We start from the raw sequence: 6179 nt of genomic DNA on the forward strand, positions 1-6179 counted from the left end.
CTACAGGCCAGCTTTTAACAAGAGTAGTTCAACACAAATAGGAAAATTATCTTTATCTATTTTAGAGATCAAAATGAATCCATTCTTTGCTGTTCCAACTAAGTTAAAAATTACTTACATCTTTTTATTTAAATATTCTTGTCATGGGGCTTGATCACAGCTTTTAATGTGGGAGTTTTTTAACCATAAATATTTTTCCTCCTTGCAACTTTGAAATGGATTAGAGCAGGAGAAAGAGATGACTTGTTCTTTCAAGGACCGAAGTAGCTGAGAGGAGTGAGACAACATGCCTCAGCTTATTGGCAGCTGCATTTGTAGTTATCTGAAGTTGAGCCTCAGCATAGAGTCAGGATCCAGGACCGCCACATCCCCCGTTTCTGGGGCTGCAATCAGTTCTGAGCCATCTGTCCACCAGGGCCAGCAATTACACCAAGGCTGTTTCTCCCCATTTTCTGTCTGTGGTCCCAGGCGAGAAACACCAAGTGGCAGCTTGACATGACCCTGAACAAGGCAGAGTCTTGAGGTGAGCATGCCCTACCCTTTCCTGAAAGCAAGACAGGTCGTAGAAACTCCCAGGCTTTTGATCAATAAAGTCATATTTTATTATAGTATCAGATAAAATAACTTAAATAGAAGCACCCAAATGCACTGCATGATGTGAACAAAGTGGAGATGCTTGGACATGAATACCATGTTTTCTTGGAGGAAAAGTGTGAGACGGAAAAATAGCAGCCTTGCCTGCTAGTCCAGCAGATGTGAGTATTGAAGAAACACCGCAAAATTTCCTCTGGGTCCCTAGGAAACTCCTTTTCTTCAGCATCTCAGAGGATTTGAGTTAGGTCTGCTCCAGTTGGAAAAAAATCTGTATGTCCCAAGGTGCCACAGTCACCAGTTGCGCTACCAATACCCCCATACCTGCCTCCTAGACTGCACACCCAGAGCATCTCCCACAGGGAGCTACATTTTACCTGAGCAGATCTCCCCCCATCCTGCAGTGCCCACCTCGCTGCGAAGCTGCGGCCAGGAGGACAGAAGCAGGTGGGTTTCCTGGCTGCTGCCAAGTCACACCTTGGAAAAAAGTTCCACTTTTGTATAGAAAGCCAAGAAAACCCAATGTCCATCACAAGGACATTGGCAAAAAAGCATCTGCAAAAAACATCAGGTGAGGAAAGAGATTCGCCTACTTTGTAACTAAAGGGGTGGTATTTTCATCTGGGTGGGAAGTGGGGAGAAGGGAACTGTTTCTATTAACTCGAATGTATTTGCTGAAAATACTAAATAGCTAATAAATCCCAACATAAAATACCCCTAGTAACAGGGAGGGTGTTCAGACTCCTGTGAGCAGGGCAAGGCAGTCCTTGTGAGAGCATCTGCACCCAACTGTTCCAGAACCCCATTTGCAGCATTAAAGATGAAAGGCATGTTTCAGCTAAACAGAAGAGGACATAGATCAGCACTGATGATGAACCCTTTTAAAGCTAACAAAACACTAGCTAACACAACACATCGGATCTTACCTTATGACATGAGTATTTTTAGGGGTTTTGCAAAGTTAACCAGAAACAGCTAGACGCAGGCCTGTGCCAAACAGGGTTGCAAACAGCTAATAGCCACAAGCCATGTGAGAAAGGAGATAAAGTTCTGCTATTCAGGTAGAGTGAGACAAAGGCAGACCCTCTACAGGATTATTGGGCCACGGGATACAGCTCCTGGACTACATTTGACAGCAATATGTAAGCAAATGCCATCAAAAGCTTTTCACCTCCCTTCCTCCTAATGTCTGCAAGATTCACTGCTCCCCCTGTCTAAATGTACGGGCTGGGGCAACAGGTCTAGGAGAACTTTATGCAGGAAAGGGCTGAAAGAGAAAAACGGGGTTGAAGGAAAGTAAGAGCTAAGCTGGCACGGAAATGAAAGCTGGACCACTATCCTGTGTGCCCAGGGACACTTCCAACAATACACTGACCCTCTCTCACCCAGCAGCTTCCCAAACCCTGAGCCAGGCCACTCCAGCCAACCATTCGCCTTAGGACTAAAGCTGCATTGTCTGCTTCCTTTACAGGAATCTCCAGGCTTCCCAGTATTTGTAAGACAAGATGTTTCTATTTTTGCAATGGAAAAGAAAGCCAACTGTCTTTAAGATAAAAAGTCCTACCTGCATCTTTCTTTTGCTCAGTCCTTCTCCGTACTGGGAGGGACGGCGAGGAGCAGGATAACATTTTGAGTCTGTGTAAATACTCTGCTACCAGCAGGTCCCCAAACCTGTCTGCTTGCTATCAGCGCTCTTTAGCTAAAGAGTAACCATCTGCCTGAAAGAACTATTGTCTTTCAACACTATATAAAACGCCAGCTCACTTGTGTTTACCTTGTGGCAAGTCCTCCCTAGTTCTTTTAGTCCTTAGAGACAAAGTCTCTGCAAGTAGCATAACTCCTTCTCAAGCCAATTAACAACAGGAATGAGATGACAAGTTACAGAAATGGTTTGGGTTGGAAGGGACCTTAAAGATCTAGTTCCAACCCCCCTGCCAGAGGCAGGGACACCTTCGGCTAGACCAGGTTGCTCAACGCCCCATCCAAGCTGGCCTTGAACACTTCCAGGCACGGGGCTTCCACAAGTTTTCACAGCCAGTCTCACAAAGCAGCCTGACGTCTCATTGACCTGCGCAGTGCACACAGTGGCTCCAGAAAGAATGTGCGAGGAGACCCAAGGAGGCTCTGCTGTGAGTCCTGTTGCATCCTTCAACAAATCCCCTGTGCTCCAGCTTCCTGGCCTGAGGATGGGTCTAAATATTTTTGCTCCCTCACAAACCTGTTGTTGGGATGATATGTGATGAGATGTGTTGAAATCTCATGGAAAGAGCTGCAGATTGTAAAATCTTAGTTTGTATTTGTGACTCTGGCTTATATAAATGTATAATTGCAATGAAGTAACACAGTCAACCATAAACTTTACCTCTGAATCAGCACAGGCTCCACAAATTCCACACAGTGATTACAAAATATCTAATGAACTTCATCTGATACACAAGCCTTAAGTAATTAACTAAATGCCTGATAACATAAGAGTAGGATTAGGAGGGGTCCTGGCAAAAAATGCAGTGGTTTTGCCTCCTTCACAGCTCCCCATCGCTTCAGAGATAAAGATTATGGTTTCTAGGGTAACTAGACACACACACACACAAAAAGGACACATTGTGTAATTTGGTTTCCTGAGACTGTCAGAGCATTGTTGGGCCAGAAGCATAGCCTAAACATGATTATGAAAGAGATTTGTAATTCATTTAACCACTCATTTGAATTCGCAGTCATGCTTTACATACATTTTTAGTTTTAAGGGTAATTCTCATATTTAAATGCACAGTTTCTAACAAATAGTGACACTTTAAAATTCACAGACCATTATTAAAGACACATAGAGGACAGATGGTCCTGTTGTGTATGTGAGTATATTACCACTGAGGGAGTTTGTACTTTGCTTCATGCCACATGCACACATAAATGTAAAGATTTGAATAAACATATAATTCTCCTATGATATTTATGTTTCTGTATGGTTTATGTGCATAAGTATACACAGATGATAGACCAGATTACCATTTCAGATTGCAGCCTTTCACACTGTGGAGGGGAGTAAATTATGCATGTCTTATAGACGTGTAAGGGCCAAAAATGATGATATGGCCAGTAAAGTTGGGGACTAGTGAGCCTTCAAAACAAAAGAGACAACTTTGTCTCATTCGGTATTTGCTAGCCAGGGCATGGGCACACATATGCGCTCCCAGGTGGACACTTGAGCTGTCTCTTTGTGACAGACTCCGCTCCATTTTCTTTTTTTGGAACCAGAAGACACCATGCTGCTGCTGCAAAGCCTGCAGGGCACTGCCACCTCCTACCTTCAGGCACACCAACCGTTCTTCACCTACCTGTGGGCACTCCTGCCCTCTTCTCTCCGCACTTCCAAGGCTTCGTGTCAGCGTCTGATGAAGTGGCACGTCTGCCTCTTCAGGACCCATCTTTTCCACCTATCAAGTTCTGGGTGACTCAGAGACAGCTTTCCTTCCTCCACTTTCAACTGCATTTAGGTCACTAAAGCTGGGTCAGACAACTTCCACCCAGTTATCCAGGACCTAAACATGATGTTACGCAGATGTCCCAGCTGGGATGACAGCAATACATTAAACCACACTCAGGAATGTTCGCAGGCACTGGAAGGCAATTGTCAGCTCTGCTAAATTGTTTGAGCCCTGGCATGTTTGTGGGCCATGCAAACTTGCACTCCTCTGGAGCATTCCCAGGCAGGGGTCTGGAGCCAGACCACTCCAGCAGCCACCCCAAGCAGCTTGCCTGTAGTCACCTTGTCTTGCCAGGATGAGGGGCTGCTTGAAGAGCTCATGGCCTCAAGTTGCGGCAAGGGAGATTTAAGTTAGATATTAGGAAAAATTTCTTTACTGAGAGGGTTGTCAGACATTGGAATAGGCTGCCCAGGGAAATGGTTGAGTCACCATCCCTGGACGTATTCAAAAAGTGAGTAGACGGGGTACTCCAGGACATGGTTTCGTGGGCACGGTTGATGGTTGGACTCGATGACCTTGTAGGTCTTTTCCAACCTAAATGATTCTATGGCCATTTTGTGACAACTGGTGTCACTGCCAGAGACCGTTCCCAGGTATGTTCAATTTACTAGTATAGACAGAGCCTTTGAGACTTTCCCAGGTCAGGGCTGATCACCCGAGTACGCTTGATGGAGCCATACTCAATGCTAATGAGCTGATTCCTTTCTAATCATTCAAGGCATTTAGTATTCATACTTACCACGAACAGAGCCAATGCCTTGCAGGTGTCTATTTTACAGATTATTAGCTGTTTTAAATCTAAATGTAATTACTGATTTTAAATTCTTACCATAAATATCAGACCTCCAGTATTAGAAGCCCTCCACATTAAGAGCCAAGCAAAGGAGTTTGAATCCATATCCAGATAAAAGTCCTCAAACAAGTAACCTGACACCCAAAAATTACACCAGTGAGTCACTCTACTAGCAGTGTGTTCATGCCCAGTGCTGCTGTAAGCATCCCAGGCCCTAGTGAAATCCAAATTTAAAAAAAACAACAATGACCCAGGTTACTGTTCAGAAAAGTGCTTGCAATGAGCACTGTAACTGATTTAACTTTATCCTGTTCTGTGGGAAGGCTGATTTCTTCCAGTATCCTTTATATTTCAAGATTTTCCAAGATAAGTGTCTGACTCCCCCAACCAAGACTGATTGCAAACTCCTCACACGCAGGTTAACTGAGCAGTGCCAAGGCCTGCAAGTCACTTAATACTGTGGCCCTAACTCTTTGGGGCAAATAAACACCCTGAAGGAACCTGTAACTTTCAGGGGGCAGGTGTAGTAATTTTAATAGAGGTAGATTAGAAGATTTCAGAAAAATTAATTCTTGCAGAAAGCACTACTTCCTGCTACTGCCTTGTCTTTCTCTCTCTCCCTGCCAAACAAGCACTTATAATTTCATTTCCAGGGCTGGGAACTCAGGTGCTCAGTTACACAAGTCATGCTGTACAGGCTAGTGATGGCAACTGAAGCATCACCATCCCCGCTGCAGTGTTGTGACCTGTGGACCCCTCTTTCTCTTTTACTTCCTCCTTCAGAGCTGTATAGGAAGAGGGATGAGATGGCAGGTAGTGAAACAACCCAAGCAAGCCAGAAAGGCCCTATTCCTTTGCTCCACAGCAATGGACGCACGCTTGAGGAAAATCCTCTTCTAGGCAGGACAGCAGGTCAGTACTTAGCAGACCTGAGCAACTGAACCTCCACAGCGTATGCATCAATGCCCCTGCATGACATTATTTCAGACCTGGACAGTAGTCAGCAACACCTTAAGGCCAGAGAGGTGCTAAGCCAATATAGAAAATCAATAGCATTTCAAAACAAAACCAAACCAAACCCCACCCAAAACCCCAAACCCACCACCCTGTACACACATAAAAATATAAGTAAGCTTAGAAGATCAAAGAGTTTGGCTGTATTTGTGCATTATATAGAACTGGAATGTTTTATACACAGCCAGCATTTTTTGCCTTGAGAATAATTAGGAAGGATTCAAGATCCCTAATTGCGCTTCCAAGTCATATCAGGCACTAGCTAAACTGTACTGTAAGCACCAACAAACTTGCATTTC

This window comes from Accipiter gentilis, chromosome Z (assembly GCF_929443795.1).
Source record: "Accipiter gentilis chromosome Z, bAccGen1.1, whole genome shotgun sequence".
NCBI lineage: Eukaryota > Metazoa > Chordata > Aves > Accipitriformes > Accipitridae > Astur > Astur gentilis.